The sequence below is a fragment of the Lethenteron reissneri genome, chromosome 13 (assembly GCF_015708825.2).
Source record: "Lethenteron reissneri isolate LAM-NWPU_2019-01 chromosome 13, ASM1570882v1, whole genome shotgun sequence".
Taxonomy (NCBI): Eukaryota; Metazoa; Chordata; class Hyperoartia; order Petromyzontiformes; family Petromyzontidae; genus Lethenteron; species Lethenteron reissneri.
In genome coordinates, this window is record NC_083791.1 from 8,459,032 (window position 1) to 8,478,849 (window position 19,818).

Sequence of the window (19,818 nt, forward strand, 5' to 3'; positions counted from 1 at the left end):
AACTTAATATAAAGGATTTAAAAATAGTTTTGTTTATAGTTCATAAAATGCGATTGCAACGTGGATTCAAATGGATCGTATGCATGTTGAACTTCTTCTGCACCGTACGTAGTCTTGAATGCGGTGGGTTTTCTGGTGGCCGATTTATCCCACTGCTGGGATCATTTGCTGCGCTGGTATGTAATAAGGGTGAGTTTCGAATTCACCTTTTTTTTAGGATGTCAGATTTCCAGATTGCTATGGATGTATGTTAAATTTATTTCGCACTGTATGTAGCCAACCGTGCTAATCGGAGGTGCGGGGGGCAAGGACAACTAACTAAACACAAGAAACAGTTCTAAAGAAATTATTTTCAATCGGAATTGAAAAGCGCATAGCTCCAGTGGCTTCCTAATATCGGAAGGAAGAGCGTTCCAGACGGCGCATCTGAAAACGCGTGATGCGGTGACCCTCTTTGTTCGACCAGAATTCCCGTGATGGTTTATGCTCCTTGACAATATCAGCAAGGTATCGTACCCCAAGACGTTACGCAGACACGGCGTAGCATATTTATTTTGCAAAGAAGCGTCCAAGTCCCAAGTGTCGATGTGAGCCTATGGGTTCCTACACGAATCCTTGGGTCTCTGTGTGAGTATATGGGCCCCTGAAGGTCTCCGTGTGAGTCTTCTACACAATACGATTTACATCTAAATGCGAGCACATCTCAAGACATTGTACAGGAACAGTGGATATATTCATTTGCTGGAGAGAAAAAGGAAGTCAGTCGTAGGCAGATGGGAACACATCGGTCTAAAGTAGTGGCTCTTAGTCTGGGGTGCACGTACCCTCTGGGATGCGAGATGCCCTTTCTGGGAGTGCGAGACATGCCCAGATATTTTTAGAAGGTAAATAATCGAAAACACAAATTAAGCGCTGGCACGTGAGTACAACTACTTTCTTATTCATATTCTTAGGTTTTTCGGTTAAGTCACGTAAGTAAAAGTCACCTAAGTACAACTACTTTGTTTCATCAAATCCTCTACGTATTTATTAACATTGTAGATTTTTATTAAAAGGGAAGCAAACGTTGCAGTTAAGGTAAAAAACTACTGGTTTATAGAGCATTGCGGTTGTGTGTAGGAATACAGGGTACAATACTGCTGTGTAGAATTAGCCGGCCTTGCAGTGTTCCAGAAACTATCGAGTCAGAAGTTGCACCCTGCTTACACCACAACACAACAGCGTTCTTCATGGCAAGGCCCCACGGGCCACTGAGGGATCCCTGGTGGCCTTTAGTGCGGCCACTGAGGTGCGCGGTCCTCCGACACGAAACACAAATGGTGACACAACACCCCCTATCATCATCATCACCATCATCGTCACTGCGCTGCTGTCAAACACAACGATGGTTTCAAAAAGTGGCCCCCCTCTGAAAAAATCATGAAGAGCGCTGCGCGACACGGATAGAGACAACAACGCGCCACATCCAAGCGTTCAAACATCTCAAAGCGATCCCATAGTAGAATGAACATATATAGAATAGGCAACGTTTCGGGCAATCATCCTTCTTCATTGCACATAAAGGAAGGAGGGCGATTGCCAAAAAACGTCATCTATTACGTATTTTTCATTTTAAGGCCACAGTTTTATTAACCCATTGTGTAATTTTTTTTTATTAATTGTCCTTGTGCAAAACTGCCAATGCAGGATCACCAAATAATGACGCTAGCCGATGCCTGATGAATTCCTTTAGGACAGTGCTTTTCACTACATTTCAGAGAGAGGGGGGGGGGTGCCACTTTCGCCGATAAGACATCGTCAGTGTGAGGTCTGCCACACATTTGCAACCATTTGTTGGATTTCGATTTAAAGCTTTCGTGACTGCAGGGATTCATCTTCTTGGTTCTTTCGGTAAAGTCACGTAGAATGGAAATAATTAAATAATATAAATAAAACATTTTAAAAAATAATTCTCACGACGTTTCGGCCACAACGCAAGTAGCCGTCCTCAGGTGAAGATCAGGTCTGTCGGGGAGACAGCGTCTGAATGACAAACCTGTTCTTCACCTGAGGACGGCTGCTTGCGTTGTGGCCGAAACGTCGTGAGAATGATTTTATTATGTTTTATTTTTATTATTTTATTATTTCCATTCTACGTGACTTTACCGAAAGAACCAAAAAGATGAACCATTTGTTGGCTTTTACAGCAGCACGATGGTGAAGGTTTTCACGTTTGTGAATTGTCAGGAGCCCACACTAAAGGCCACCAGCGACCGCATTGGACCGCGCGGGCCCTTGCAAATAAAGAACACCGATGCAGGAGGACATCTCCCCAATGACCAAAACAGTAATTGGTTGTAGAAAGGTGATACTCAGATTCGCTCAGCAGAGGGCAGCACATGCCAACTCTGCAGCCTCCGCGGGTAGTTCAAGTTGGTGTTTGTGTTTGGGAACTTGAGATAATACCATGATAGAGATGGGGCCGTCCATAAATGACGTCACCCTTCGTCACACGGCGTCACAAAAAGTCAGACCCCCCCTCAAATATGATTTAACAAAAAGTCAGACCCCCTCAAATATGACGTCACAAAGCTCTGCCCCCCCCCAAAAAAACATGCTTCAAATCGCTTTAAACTATTGTCATTGTAGTTCGTATTTAATGTGGCGCTGCACTCTGATGTTGTAGGAGAAAACATTTATTTAAAAGTCTATTCAATTAAGTAGAACGTGTCTATATTTATTTAAAGTTGCGCATTTTGATGTGACGTCACATTTCTCAAACCTCCCCCCCCCCCATCGTCACACATCGTCACAAATGTCTGACCCCCCCCCCCCCCTAGGTGCGTGACGTCATTTATGGACGGCCCCATATCTCACGTTGGCACTTAACCTGCGCCTCCAACATCGACGAAAGCAAATGAACAGCAATCAAGTAAAGCAATCACACTCAAATAACAACAACACTCTCAAGTGGGAAATCGACAATATTGCAAGAAGCGTCCATCTGCCGGCGTGTAATGGTGAGCTGCACTCTGGCACTTGCACGTGTGTGTGTGTGGTCAACGCAGACGTGATGCCTTGACAAAAGGTATTTTTGTTTGGTGTTTGAGCATCTCAATAACTGTTTCATTTCGATTTAAAGCTTTCGTGATTGCAGGGATTCATCTTCTTGGTTCTTTCGGTAAAGTCACGTAGAATGGAAATAATAAAATAATAAAAATAAAACATAATAAAATAATTCTCACGACGTTTCGGCCACAACGCAAGCAGCCGTCCTCAGGTGAAGAACAGGTCTGTCAGACTCTGTCTTTCCGACAGAACTGGTCTTCACCTGAGGACGGCTGCTTGCGTTGTGACCAAAACGTCGTGAGAATAATTTTATTATGTTTTATTTTTATTATTTTATTATTTCCATTCTACGTGACTTTACCGAAAGAACCAAGAAGAACTGTTCCATTTCTAGATTTGAAGTTTTCGTGACTGCAAGGATCCATACTCTTTGTTTTTTTTTTGTAAAGTCACGTAGGTAAAAATAATAAAAATGAAAACAATTAAAAAAAAATCACTAATTAATAAAAAAAACTAAAAAATGAGAACAACTAAATAAAATCACACATTAAATGAATAAAATAAAAAATGAGAACAACTACATTAAATCACGACGTTTCGGAAGCAACACAAGCCTCCGTCTTCAGGTGGAACCGCCACAGCAAATTTTTCTGTAGTAATATTTACCGAAAAAACTGTTTCATTTGCCAGAAAGGGTCAACCCTACTCTTGATTTTTCATCATAACCCAAAAACGTTTGCGGATTATTTTAGTTTTCGCTTTTTGTTTTCCGTACAGCATTCATCGTAACGTGTTTAAAACGAAAGCAAAGAAATACGTGAACATGCTTTCCCCTTGCGTATTATTCCCCTTGAGATCAATGAATCAGAATATATAATCACGGCATTTGTATTCTCGGTTCTTTCGGTAAAGTCACGTAGAAGGGAAACAATAAAATAATAAAAATATAAAACACATGATGACGATTGCTTGAGTTGCAGTCGAAACGTCGTGAGGATGTTATTATTTTATACTTTTATTATTTTATTATTTCCCTTCTACGTGACTTTACCGAAAGAACCAAGAATATGAATCCCTGCAGTCACGAAAGCTTTAAATCGCAGCACGTTTGTGTGTGGTATGTTTTGCCACAACCACGTGTGTGGTTCATGCAGACTTGGTGCCTTGCAAAAGGTGTCGCGTCTATTTGGCGTTCGAACCTCTAGACACTTCCTGTTTAATTCGCCAGAAAGAGGAAAACCTCTTCTTATGTTTGGTCACAATATCAAGGCGTGTGACAGCATGTGTAACAATGATCATAATTCACACTGTCAACCCGCCTCTCACCTGGAGGTTGCAATGTGCCGTACAGAGCTGAAAACATAAATAGAATTCTACGTAAAAAAAACCAACCCACAGTATTTACACCAAACTTTCTGCTCATGTTCGTGTATACTACCCACGGTGCAAACTAAATAATTTTCCATCCCAGCTGGCGTAACCAGCTACCCCTTTGGCTCATGCGGTAATGCGGTCAGTGGCTCTATTTAAAGCTATAAACTCTCGATTCACTTACGATAACTTCTCTTACAATGTCATACGGCATATATCTTTCTTTGCCGGCTTACTGGTCACCCTGTATCTATTTAAAGCATCTGATTTTCTACTTCTTCATCATCATCATCTTTCATAAGGCTAGAATGTTGTGCGTTTTATAGTTTTCAGGTCTGTCGGAAAGACAGCGTCTGAATGACAGACCTGTTCTTCACCTGAGGACGGCTGCTTGCGTTGTGGCCGAAACGTCGTGAGAATTGTATTTTATTATGTTTTATTTTTATTATTTTATTATTTCCCTTCTACGTGGCTTTACCGAAAGAACCAAGAAGATAAATAATACTCTTTGGTTCTTTCGGTAAAGTCACGTAGAAAAAAATAATAATAGGTCACGACGTTTCGATCGCGACACCTGAGGACGACCGCTTGTGTGGCGATCGAAACGTCGTGATCTATTATTATTATTATTTCCACGTGACTTTTACCGAAAGAACCAAAGAGTATGGATTCCTGCAGTCACGAAAGCTTCGAATCAAAATGTATAAATAATGTTTCACTTAAAGATGGTACCGTTATAGCCGGGTAGTGGCGGGCTATACACGTGGCCTCCAATTAAACACATTCCTGCGGAGGGAGCTGGTAGGAACGTTGGGTTGCTCGGTCAATGGCCAGGGTCAACGGCGGCGTGGTGTATTCCGCAAATATGCCCGACTGTGAGGGCGGGCACAAGCCGGCGTGAGTAGGTTAAACGTTGAGTTTTATAAGGGCACCACGGGGTGACCAGCCCCTCCCCACCCAGCCCCACCCCTCCCCTCTCCACCCAGCCCCTCCCCACCCTCCCCTCCCCAGCCCCACCCTCCCCACCTAGCCCCTCCCCACCGTCCCCACCCAGCCCATCTCCACCCAGCCCCACCCTCCCCACCCAGCCCATCCCCACCCTCCCCTCCCCACCCAGTCCCTCCCTCCCCACCCAGCCCCTCCCTGCACGACGGACGGACGGACGGACACAATAATCCCCTGTGGGCTGGTGTAACCAGGAGGTTCCTACCAGTATCAGTCACCTGCGATGTTTTGTTCATCTTCTTCATGGGGGAGAGCCCAGAAACATCCACGCATGTGCAAAAAGGGGCAGGTAACATTATTCGTCGCAAGACCGCGAGGGATGAGCGCCGGCTCGTGGAGTCTCCATACCGCGTCAACCCGCACGGTTTACCCCGTGATCTTGTACGGGGGAAATTGAGTTTTCAGGTCCATATGGCGTACAGCCGGCAAACACGGGCAAACAGTCTATTTGTTTGTGTTTGTGATGAGACTTTGTCGGATGAACGTTGAGGTTTACAAGGGACACGGGATGACCAATAAGCTCTGAATTGGTCTGTAATAAGGTAGGGCACTGACAAGGGGTTGACAGGTTTGAGTCTTTCATCTAGCAGCGGATAGACCACGGCTGATGATGACGACGAACAAAACAAGGACAACGATCCCCCCGAATCGCCTCGGACAGACAGTTGGGGCAAGTGCTGTCAGCGAGCATCTATTAAGGCCGGCACGGCACACGAGGGGGTGGGTGGCCAGCACCACGCCCGGCCGCCTTTGTCTCCCCAGTGTAGTTGTTTATACACCGCACCAGGTACTCATTTGAGGCTGAGTCGACCTAGGGAAGGCCAATGACCAATTCAGATATCCACCACCGATGTAGGAGTGGCTGTGGCCGGAAATGTAAGTCTAGCAACTCTGCAATTCTGTAGGGCATTGAGCTAACCACTGCGCCCACCGCTCTATCCATCCACCCTGACGTACACAAACACAAAGATAAAGGCTCCCCGTGTAGCCTTAACAGGCAATTTGGGCAAGTGCTGTTAGCGTGCACCGATGAAGACCGGCACGGCACACGATGGGGGCGTGGGTGGCCAGCACCACGCCCGGCCGCCTTTGTCTCCCTCGCGGTGATGTTCACACGTGACGGTGATGACAAAGACAAAGATAAAGATCCCCCGTATAGCCTTAACAGACTGTAGGGGCAAGTGCGGTTAGCGAGCACATATGTGAAGGCCGGCACGGCACACGAGGGGGTGGGTGGCCAACACCACGCCCGGCCGCCTTTGTCTCCCTAGCGGCGATGTTTACACATCGCACTAGGTACTCATTTTAGGCTGAGTCGACCTAGGGGAGGCCCGGGACCGGTTCAGATAATCGTCAATGGTGTTGGCCGTGAGCGGGAATCGAACTCGGGTCGCCGGGTTCATAGCGCAGCGCGCTAACCGCTACACTATCGCTCCCCGACGGTGATGAACACACACACACACACACCTGCGGTCCCTGGGCATCGATGCGTTTGCAGCGCGGGGCCCTCTTCTCGGGGCCATCTCCGATCAGCTGCCTGGGCTGCTTCTGCCCCGTCGATATTGCCATGGAGATGTTGCTACAGCTCTGAGGCTCCAGGGCTTCCCCTTGGGTGATGAGGTCGATGCCCTCCTCCTCGTCCACCTTCCCCACCACCACCTCCTCCTCCTCCTCGTCCTCCTCCTCAATAATGACTGCGACCGAGGCCTCGCCGTCCTCCCTTTGCCGGTAGCCTCCGCTGTTGCCGAGCAGCGAAGCCGTGAAGTCTGCGGTGATACTCGACAAAATTAAGCGTATAATTAAACAAAAAACAGGCAGAGTTTTAGGTTAGTCCATTGGCTTTACAGACGAACATTATCGAGTATAAATGTGCAGGCAAACTCTGTAACGGTGGCTACCTTATGGGTCTCATCATCAGTGGAGTCAGAAAAATACGCGTATGGGGCCATTGGTGGAAAATTGTTTTTTTTATCCTTTATATTAAGTTCACTTGCTTGCTTGCGCGCTTACGACCGTGCAAATCTTTCGGTCGTTTTTTAACCCACTTCCCGTGATCCAATCGAGCTGACATTTTGCACACAGACTCGTTGTGCGTGACAATTTATTTTCGCGAAATTTTTTTCCAAAATTTTACACTTTTTAGGATTTTTTTAAATATTTAATTACCAATTGCTTAATGGTGGCAGGCAATCATCTGACCCATAGGTGGCAGCCATCTCAAGCCAGAGGACGAGAGTACTCTAGCCGCCACGCATATAAAGGATTTATAGTGAAAAACTTTATTTTTACGGGTTACTTTTTTTAAGGCAAATTTATGGCTGAGGGCATTGCCTCTTTTGGTTTTTCAGAACGAAATTATAAAGTAGAAAATGTATTAACGCAAGCAAACTCTGGACCGGTTGCTATTTTATGGGTCACCTGATCAGTAGAGTCAGTCTTGTTAAACCAATAATACTCCACTAAGCGGATTAGGTCATTGGTGGAAAATTATATAGCTGAGTCCATTGGCTTTTCAGACCAACATGATCAAATGGAAATGCACGCAAACTCTGAACCGGTTTCAACTCTCTGATTACAACATTATCGGTAGTGGCAGGATTGTTAAACGCATGCTGCTGGATAACGACATATTATTGGCAAGGGTACTCCACGTAAACTATGCTAAATTCCTCTTGATATGCAAATTATTTTGTCAAGGCGCTCTTCCCCCTCCAACCCAGCTTAAATATACGCTCCAAGCCTGGTGGTGTTTCATTCATACACTGTCTTTCCGACAGACCTGTTCTTCACCTGAGGACGGCTGCTTGCGTTATGGCCGAAACGTCGTGAGAATTATTTTATTATGTTTTATTTTTATTATTTTATTACTTCCCTTCTACGTGACTTTACCGATAGAACCAAGAAGATATCTCTTCTTGGTTCTTTTGGTAAAGTCACGTAGAATGGAAACAATAAAAATAATAAAATAAAACATAATAAAAATAATTCTCACGACGTGTCGGCAAGCAGCCTGAAGACGGCTGCTTGCGTTGTAGCCGAAACGTCGTGAGAATTATTTTATTATGTTTTATTTCATTATTTTTATTGTTTCCATTCTACGTGACTTTACCGAAAGAACCAAGAAGATGAATCCCTGCAGTCACGAAAGCTTTAAATCGAAAAAGAAGATATCTGTCCATACTTCACCACACTGGTCAGTGCAGGTTGGTAATAGCGAGCAGCATGGATTAGCAACGTCCTGTTGTTGTGCCCAGCAGTGGGAAGCTAATAGCTAAGAAGACAGAAGATGAACGCGATGTTTACCCTAAGAGATGTTTACCCAAAGCAAGAGCCACAATTGTACTCAGTATTCAGTCACGCGACATTGCCACGACTCCCATCAACAGACTTCGACTCGCCAGCGTTATTCTTTTTCCGATGTGCCTATTGTTGTGCTCGGACAAACGCACGCGATTTCCCAAGGAAGCTTGGCCGATAACAATAGTCAGGGAAGTCAGCGACAGAAGTGCGATGGTTATTGTCTCTGAAATCGCAGCAGTTTGGGAATTTGACCCAGAATGTATCCACAGTGTACAGTCATTTGCACGCCAGGACCCTGAGAGATGGCGACTGCTTGTGGAGACATCCAGCAGTGGATAGGTCATGGCCAATGATAAGGCCTCGACACAGAGACGTGGTTTCTCTGTGTGCCTATGTACGTCTCTCTCTCTCTCTATGTATCTCTGTGATATCTGTCTCTGCTTATGTGTCTGTCTATATGTCTCTGGTTCTGTGTTTTATCTCTCTCTCAAATTTAGCATTCTCAGGAAGAACGTAATCAACCAGGTAGGGTGTTGACTGTTATGTTATCCGACTCTCTGTTGTATTACATTACATTTCTAAGTATACTAGATTTGTGTTTCTATTTCATTTATACCTGATGATGATTGCATTTGTTGCAATCGAAACGTCGTATGCTAGTATTTAATTTATTATTTTCTCTTTATACGTGACTTTACCGAAATGACCAAAGAGTAATGATAATAGTGATTTAAAAAAAGATCAAGGCTGGCAGAAATAGTAAAGACAAGTTTTTTTTATTATCTTATTTTGGCAAAAAGGGTCCCATAGAAAATAATAATAATAATAATGTTGAGTTGTTTTGGTGTCTTTCATGCAAATTGCATCTCAGAATCGCCGAGTGGGAACTACATATAACCTGGAAGGCTGCCAGGCGGTTAGCCGGCGCCACCAAAAATTGCCCAAGCTGTCGAGTCCTCTATATATTAAGATGTTTTCACACGTGGAAAGAAACCGGATCACCCGCAGGTAACCCATGCAAGTGAGGGGCAACGCTCCATCCCAGTGTTCTTCACTTTCGCCGATAAGACATCATCAGTAGTGTGAGGGCCGCCAACACATTTGAAACCATTGTGGAGGTTTGACAGTAGCACGATGATGATGATGATGGGATGCGTCAGGGGCCGCACTAAAGGCCACCAGTTGACTGGCTGCAAGTGGCCCCGTGCGAGCCTTGCAACAAAGAACGCTGACTCAGATTACATTTGACGTTTCGACAGCTGCTTTGCCGTGGCCCGCTGTGGTGCTTTTCAGTTGTCCGAGGGGACGCATATTTAACAACAACCACAACAACAAGCTCACCGTTCTCCGAGTCTACAAAGCTTGAATTCTCCGAACCCTCCTGCCCCTCGATATCCACCGCGACTTCTTCGCCGGGGCGAGGCGAGCCGCTCACGGAAGCGCTGCCGCTCCGTCTCGTCCACACGGAGCTGCTGGACCGGTGCGACGAACGTCCCCCGCTCGCCTCCTCGCTGCTGCCCGTGAAGTCTTCCCATAGGTCCGGGTCCGACTGACAACGGGGGGGCAACGCGCACGGACAAAGGCTTCGTTCCAACCGCGTCTGGAAGTGTATTGGTTTAGCCATGTTTGTTTGTTGTAGTACAGAGTTAGACTGATGGCCTTAATCTAAGTTGTCTTGTGGCTGTTGTTGTTGTTGTTTGACTTGCATCCCACTGGGATTTTTGCACGCAGCGTTGGTGTGTTTTTCTGCAATATTTTGCTGTCTTTTCTTGGATTTTCTGTTTGCACCTAGTCACATATTCACTTTAAGAAGTTTTTTGTTCGTGTTTTTGTTTTTTGTTTGTTGCGGTTGCACCCGATTCAAGAGCCGAATGGCTCACAGGGCTACACCTAATAAATGAACTTGAAACTTGTCTGTACTGGGTAGGCGACCCCCCGGGGGACATTTTTCTGTACCCGGCACGCCACATCCAGTATACCGATCTCTATGGCTGTGGCTACTACCAGGCACGTGCCACCCACTCCACTCCAATCTACCAGTGACTCATGATATCGCACGCGGCACGCCACATCCAGTATACCGATCTCTATGGCTGTGACTGCTACCAGGCACGTGCCACCCACTCCACTCCAATCTAGCAGTGACTCATGATATCGCACGCGGCACGCCACATCCAGTATACCGATCTCTATGGCTGTGACTGCTACCAGGCACGTGCCACCCACTCCACTCCAATCTAGCAGTGACTCATAATATCGCACGCGGCACGCCACATCCAGTATACCGATCTCTATGGCTGTGGCTACTACCAGGCACGTGCCACCCACTCCACTCCAATCTAGCAGTGACTCATGATATCGCACGCGGCACGCCACATCCAGTATACCGATCTCTATGGCTGTGGCTACTACTTGGCACGTGCCACCTACTCCGGTCTCGCACCCGGCACACCACATCCAGTATAGCTATCGCTATGGCTGTGGCGACCACTAGACACGTGCCACCTACTGCAGTCCTCCGGCGACACATGGGAAATCTTGAATGAAAAAATTATTCGCTGAAAGTGAGCAACCATGAATCATTGGACGCGTTACGCAAATTCACCACCTACCCCCCCGCCCGCCTTCTCCCCCGCTCGCAAAAAAGTGGGTCCAGGAATTTTTGTTTTATGAATCGGAGTTGCGATTTAATTATTTAACAATCTCTCATTTTCCCCAGTGACGTAGCCGTGGGGTGTGTGCAAGAAGTGCACCTGCACCGGAGTTACGACGATCAGGGGGCATCAACACGCGACACGCACGAGGCTGTGGTGCTGCTCAACCGGAAGCCTTCAGCAGAAGTTATCTTCAGATCACCCCATTGCAATGTGCAGCCTGTTCTCCTACAACGCGGTAGTTGTTGCGTTCCTGAACAACACCGCGTTATCTTCTTGGTTCTTTCGGTAAAGTCACGTAGAAGGGAAGTAATAAAATAATAAAAATAAAACATAATAAAATAATTCTCACGACGTTTCGGCCACAACGCAAGCAGCCGGCCTCAGGTGAAGAATGAAACACCACCAAGCTTGGCGCGTATATTTAAGCTGGGTTGGAGGGGGGAAGAAGAGCGCCTTGACAAAAGAATTTGCATATCAAGAGGAATTTAGCATATTTATGGGAAATGCGTAGGAGGTGGGCGGGGGGTTTCAAAGTCATATTATGCCCGTGCATTATGCAGGATTAGCAGCATCAAAGGGAGGGGATGGGGGTAGCATTAAATATTCGTTCCAAGCGTGGTGGTGTTTCATTCAGACGCTGTCTCCCCGACAGACCTGGTCTTCACCTGAGGACGGCTGCTTGCAGTTGTGGCCGAAACGTGAGAATTATTTTATTATGTTTAATTTTTATTATTTTATTACTGCCCTTCTACGTGACTTTACCGAAAGAACCAAGAAGATGAATCCCTGCAGTCACGAAAGCTTTAAATCGAAGTTTACACCGCGTTATAATAAATAATATAGGGCAAAGCAAAGTCCGCGATAACGCGTGAGATGCGTACGCAGGCTGAACATAGATCGATACGCGTGGGAAGTGTCTAGAAGCATCCAGCAGTATCCCACTGCCTTGTGTGGCGATGCTGATGATGATGATGACGCCGAGGCAGCCTTACGACTGCTCGTTCCTACTCGCACGACGTAGTTCTGTCCGCTCGATCGCGTGATATCCGATTCGCGTCCACGTGAAATAAAAAAAGCGTCCCCAAATACATTTGTCGCGTTGTACCCAATTGGCATTATGAAAACAACATGCGGCGTTGCAGGAGAACGGAGTGTCTAGAACTCCTGCCGAGGTGATAGAGAACAGGCGCTTGCGTGGAGAAGGGACGGAGATGTTGCGAGGTGGGAGAAATGCGGACAAGAGATTGATTTGAGGGAGAAGTGGGACGTGAGAGAGAGAAAGGCACGACACACGAGACAGACTTGGTGACACGAGTGACGCGTGGACTTTAAACAACGACCGAGTTGGATGAGATTCATTAGAAACGGGACCTTTTTTTGACCGGTATCAAAGTATGAAAAAAAAATAGGTTTAACCTTTTCTGGCAATAAGACAGGTGATAATGTTTCTAGATTTGAAGCTTTCGTGACTGCAAAGATTCATATTCTTGGGGTTTTCCGGTAAAGTCACGTAGGTAAAAAAATAAAATTAAAATTAATAAAAGTAAAATAAAAATAAAATAAAAATCACGACGTTTCGGAGGCAACACAAGCTTCCGTCTTCAGGTGGAACCGTCAGAGCACGATAGCTGTATCAAGTACTTTTATTAATTTTAATTTTAATTCTTTACCTACGTTACGTTACCGAAAAAACCTAAGAATAGGTGATAATATGTTTAAACACCAAATAGAAATTTCATTCCTCGCAAAAGTTGTTTCAATATCTTAACACCTCCTGATGTATTGCCAGAAAGGGTAAAACCTATTCTTATTTCTTGTCACAATATCAAGCGTGTGACAACATGTATCAACGATCATAATTCATACTGCCAATCCGCCTTTCACCCGGAGGTTGCAATGTGCCATATAGAGCTAAACACATCAATAGAATTCTACGTAAAAAAAAACAAATCCTACAGTATTTAGGGGCCGTCCATAAATGACGTCACGCGATTTTGGATGATTTTGAACACCCCCCCCCCTTCGTCACTGGGCGTCACAAAAAGTCAGACCCCCCCCCTCAAATATGACGTCACAAAGCTCTGCCCCCCCGCCTCCTTTGATACCCTTGAGTCCCTGAGCATTTGCTTCGTATGCCTCGTGCCGCCGCTCGCCAAAGACAAAGATCCCCCGTAAAGGATTTAACAGACTTTCGGAGCAAGTGCTGTTAGCGAGCAGCACCTATGAAGGCCGGCACGGAACACGAAAGGCGTGTGGGTGGCCAACACCGCGCCCGGCCGCCTTTGTCTCCCCCAATGGCGATATTTGCACACCACGCCAGGTACTCATTTGAGGCCGAGTCGACCTTGAGGGGGGGCGGGGGAGGCGGCCCAGGACCGGTTCAGATAATCCTCACTGGTCTCGGATCACATCGGGCGGTAGCTGCTGTTGTAGCGCGAGCGCGCTCGTCTGCCGCTTGCGCCACTGCCGCTCCCCACGCAGACACGCACGCACGCACACACGCACACATGCACACACACACACGCGCACACACACACACGCATACACGCACGCACACACGCGCACACACGCACACACACGCACACGCACGCACACACACGCACGCGCACACACACACACACGCGCCCACACACACGCACGCACACACACGCGCACCCACACACGCGCCGGCATTGGCAAGGGGGCACCTCTGCGGTGAGCTGCGAGTATCTGTCGTGCATGAGCAGGGGGCCGCTGCGTCCCATGGCCACGGGGATGGAATGACGCCGTGCCGTGGGTGGGGGGCCCAGCCCCCCAGAGAACCCCAGGGAGGCGAGAAGGCCGCTGCTCTCCGCGGTCATCAGACTGCCCCGGTGCGACCCCATGCTCAAGATCCCCACGAGTGCCGGAGGCTGCAATTGCACACGCGCACACAAAGGCAAAGATCGACCCCCCCCCCTAGGATAGCCTTAGCAGACTACTGGGGCAAGTGCTGTTATCGAGCACCTGCGAAGGCCGGCACGGCGCACGAGGGGGCGGGTGGCTAGCACCACGCCCGGCCGCCTTTGTCTCTCCAGTGACGATGTTTACTACACGCCGCACCAGCTACTCGTTTGAGGCTGAGTCGACCTAGGGGAGGCCCATGACCGGTTCAGATAATATAATTGTCACTCGTGTTGGCAGTGAGCGGGAATCGAACTCGGGCCGCCGGGTTCCTAGTTCTGTTAGCGATCACCTATTCATGTTGGCAGGGCACATGACGGGATTGTGTGGCTATCAGCACCACGTCCGGCCGCCTTTGTCTCCCCAGTACTGATGTTTTACACACCGCACCGGGTAATCATTTCAGGCTGAGTCGACACGGGGGGGTGCGGCCCAAGACCGGTTCAGATGCTCCCGATGATGTTGGTCCATCTTCTTGGTTCTTTCGGTAAAGTCACGTAGAAGGGAAGTAATAAAATAAAAAAAAATAAAACATAAAAAATTTTTTTATTACGTTTTATTATTTATTATTTTATTAAAACATAATAAAATATTTTTATTATGTTTTATTTGTATTATTGTATTACTTCCCTTCTACGTGACTTTACCGAAAGAACCAAAAAGATGAATCCCTGCAGTCACGAAAGCTTTAAATCGAAATGATGTTGGTCCGTAAAGGATTCGTCGCGCAGTGCGCTAACCGCGCCGCCGCCGCTCCCACACGTTTCGCACACACGACCCAGGGTGGGTGTGTGCGCGCGTGTGTCAATGAGCAAATCACTCCGAATGCAACCATACGCGTGATATCGGCCTTACATTTCAAGTTCTTGTCACGAATTGTACTTTGTTCATCATGAGTTCAATCTGACGAGACCCAACGAGATCGAGTGCGTTCCGAATGATTAGAATTGCGTCATTCGGAATGATTCGTTCGGAATGATTAATTCGTAATGATTCATTCGGAATGGTTCATTGGGAATGATTTATTCGGAATGATTCATTCGGAATCATTAATTCCAAATTATTAATTCCAAATCATTAATTCCAAATGATGCATTCGGTCATAAGCTAACGGGTAATATTTGTACGTACGATAATCAAGGTCGTTATATATCATGCTCGTGATGAATGGATACAATTAATTTTAACAACTCAGATGGAGGTTATATATTATGTTTATATGGTGCGGTAACACAACTAACAATTTGACCACCATGCTTATAACATAATTAACGAATCAACATATTTTCACACGCAAAAAACTCCGATTCAACATTGCTCTTTAAAATAATAATTATGACGACACATTAATTGTAATTACTACACAATCAAGCGAAGTGCATAGGAAAACGAAAAAGAATTAAAACTACCCACCATCAGAGTACCTGATTCGATGATTTTGCGAAGTCACCAGCTTCGCCTACGACTGCTCTACAGACACGGGGGAAGGGGGGGGGGGCTTTTTAGGCGAATTCAACTCGTGATCGATTCAGTCACCCACGTCCGCCGATCATAACGTCCGCGCCGATGACCCCACACGATTCTTGAAAATCCGCTCTCGCATTAGGCGCACTCGTTACCTCCATCACCTCCACAGACTCTACGGTTCAGACGTTCAGTGGCGACTGATGATGATGATGATCCGTACCCCGTGTCAATTAATTGGTGATGCTGCCGCTTGCTTTGGAAGTGGTGCGTCTAGGACATCTAACCCCCCCCCCCCCCACACACACAAATCAACGCATTAGTCACTAACACTGTGGCCTCGGAAGAAACAAACAAAAATAAGTGACGTTTCGGGCAACAGCCCTTCTTCCTAGCACATGCCTATTGATGTTGCAGTTGTCGCGGATTGGCGAGGAAGGAGGGAGACGATTTGTGGACAGCGTCGGCGATCGTCATCATCATCATCATCACGAGGGTGATAATTCCCGAGTTCACCGTATCCCACCACCAGCACCACCACCACCAGCAACAGCAGCAGTCACGGTGGCATCATAATCCACTGCAGCGCTCGCACGCAGAATGTGTGATTCTGCGCAAAAAGCGGGGTGGGATGCATTAATCTCGCCCCCCCCCCCCGCCGCTATGCAGGCGACATATCCCTTTCGGGGGTGAGTAGGGGGGTGGGGGGGTTAGTGTGCCACATGTTGACTGCGAGATGCTGGACCCCGCTAGCTAACTCGTAATCCATGCGTAGGATGTGTCGGCCAGATGAATATGACGCCATCGCGCAGCCTGTTGCTGCTGCTGCTGCGTATTTGTGTCCGTGCGCGTGTGTGTGTGTGTACGAGTGATGGGATTCGTGCGTGTGTATGTGTGTGTACGGGTGATGGGATTCGTGTGTGTGTGTACGAGTGATGGGATTCGTGCGTGTGTGTGTACGAGTGATGGGATTCGTGCGTGTGTGTGTGTGTACGAGTGATGGGATTCGTGTGTGTGTGTACGAGTGATGGGATTCGTGCGTGTGTGTGTACGGGTGATGGAATTCGTGCGTGTGTGTGTGTGTACGAGTGATGGGATTCGTGTGTGTGTGTGTGTACGGGTGATGGAATTCGTGCGTGTGTGTGCTGTGTGTGTACGAGTGATGGGATTCGTGTGTGTGTGTTTACCAGTGATGGAATTCGTGCGTGCGTGCGTGCATGTGTGTGTACGAGTGATGGGATTCGTGCGTGTGTGTGTACGAGTGATGGGATTCGTGCGTGTGTGTGTGTGTGTGTACGAGTGATGGGATTCGTGCGTGTGTGTGCTGTGTGTGTACGAGTGATGGGATTCGTGTGTGTGTGTTTACCAGTGATGGAATTCGTGCGTGCGTGCGTGCATGTGTGTGTACGAGTGATGGGATTCGTGCGTGTGTGTGTACGAGTGATGGGATTCGTGTGTGTGTGTGTGTGTACGAGTGATGGGATTCGTGCGTGTGTGTGTGTGTGTACCAGTGATGGGATTCGTGCGTGTGTGTGTACGAGTGATGGGATTCGTGTGTGTGTGTGTGTGTATGAGTGATGGGATTCGTGCGTGTGTGTGTGTGCGAGTGATGGGATTTGTGCGTGTGTGTGTACCAGTGATGGGATTCGTGTGTGTGTGTGTACGAGTGATGGGATTCGTGCGTGTGTGTGTGTGTACGAGTGATGGGATTCGTGCGTGTGTGTGTGTGTATGAGTGATGGGATTCGTGCGTGTGTGTGTGTGTGCGAGTGATGGGATTTGTGCGTGTGTGTGTACCAGTGATGGGATTCGTGTGTGTGTGTGTACGAGTGATGGGATTCGCGTGTGTGTGTGTGTACGAGTGATGGGATTCGTGTGTGTGTGTGTACGAGTGATGGGATTCGTGTGTGTGTGTGTGTACGAGTGATGGGATTCGTGTGTGTGTACGAGTGATGGGATTCGTGCGTGTGTGTGTGTACGAGTGATGGGATTCGTGTGTGTGTGTGTGCGAGTGATGGGATTCGTGCGTGTGTGTGTACGAGTGATGGGATTCGTGCGTGTGTGTGTACGAGTGATGGGATTCGTGTGTGTGTGTGTACGAGTGATGGGATTCGTGCGTGTGTGTGTGTATGAGTGATGGGATTCGTGCGTGTGTGTGTGTGCGAGTGATGGGATTTGTGCGTGTGTGTGTACCAGTGATGGGATTCGTGTGTGTGTGTGTACGAGTGATGGGATTCGTGCGTGTGTGTGTGTACGAGTGATGGGATTCGTGTGTGTGTGTGTACTAGTGATGGGATTCGTGCGTGTGTGTGTGTACGAGTGATGGGATTCGTGTGTGTGTGTGTGTATGAGTGATGGGATTCGTGCGTGTGTGTGTGTGTGAGTGATGGGATTCGTGCGTGTGTGTGTGTGTACCAGTGATGGGATTCGTGCGTGTGTGTGTACGAGTGATGGGATTCGTGCGTGTGTGTGTACGAGTGATGGGATTCGTGCGTGTGTGTGTACGAGTGATGGGATTCGTGTGTGTGTGTACGAGTGATGGGATTCGTGTGTGTGTGTGTGTGAGTGATGGGATTCGTGCGTGTGTGTGTGTGTGCGAGTGATGGGATTTGTGCGTGTGTGTGTACCAGTGATGGGATTCGTGCGTGTGTGTGTGCGAGTGATGGGATTCGTGCGTGTGTGTGTACGAGTGATGGGATTCGTGCGTGTGTGTGTACGAGTGATGGGATTCGTGTGTGTGTGTGTACGAGTGATGGGATTCGTGTGTGTGTGTGTACGAGTGATGGGATTCGTGTGTGTGTGTGTACGAGTGATGGGATTCGTGTGTGTGTGTGTACGAGTGATGGGATTCGTGCGTGTGTGTGTGTGTGAGTGATGGGATTCGTGTGTGTGTGTGTACGAGTGATGGGATTCGTGTGTGTGTGTGTACGAGTGATGGGATTCGTGCGTGTGTGTGTGTGTACGAGTGATGGGATTCGTGTGTGTGTGTACGAGTGATGGGATTCGTGCGTGTGTGTACGAGTGATGGAATTCGTGCGTGTGTGTGTACGAGTGATGGGATTCGTGCGTGTGTGTGTACGAGTGATGGGATTCGTGTGTGTGTGTACGAGTGATGGGATTCGTGCGTGTGTGTGTGTGTACGAGTGATGGGATTCGTGTGTGTGTGTACGAGTGATGGAATTCGTGCGTGTGTGTGTGTACGAGTGATGGGATTTGTGCGTGTGTGTGTACGAGTGATGGGATTCGTGTGTGTGTGTGTACGAGTGATGGGATTCGTGTGTGTGTGTGTGTACGAGTGATGGGATTCGTGTGTGTGTGTGTGCGAGTAATGGGATTCGTGCGTGTGTGTACGAGTGATGGGATTCGTGCGTGTGTATGTGTGTGTACGAGTGATGGGATTCGTGCGTGTGTGTGTGTGTGTACGAGTGATGGGATTCGTGTGTGTACGAGTGATGGGATTCGTGTGTGTGTGTACGAGTGATGGGATTGGTGCGTGTGTGTACGAGTGATGGGATTCGTGCGTGTGTGTGTGTGTACGAGTGATGGGATTCGTGTGTGTACGAGTGATGGGATTCGTGTGTGTGTGTGTACGAGTGATGGGATTCGTGTGTGTACGAGTGATGGGATTCGTGTGTGTGTGTGTACGAGTGATGGAATTCGTGCGTGTGTGTGTACGAGTGATGGGATTCGTGTGTGTACGAGTGATTGGAATCGTGTGTGTGTGTGTACGAGTGATGGAATTCGTGCGTGTGTGTGTACGAGTGATGGGATTCGTGTGTGTACGAGTGATGGGATTCGTGTGTGTGTGTGTACGAGTGATTGGAATCGTGTGTGTACGAGTGATGGGATTCGTGTGTGTGTGTGTACGAGTGATGGGATTCGTGTGTGTACCAGTGATGGGATTCGTGTGTGTGTGTACGAGTGATGGGATTCGTGTGTGTACGAGTGATGGGATTCGTGTGTGTGTGTGTACGAGTGATGGGATTCGTGTGTGTACGAGTGATGGGATTCGTGTGTGTGTGTGTACGAGTGATGGAATTCGTGCGTGTGTG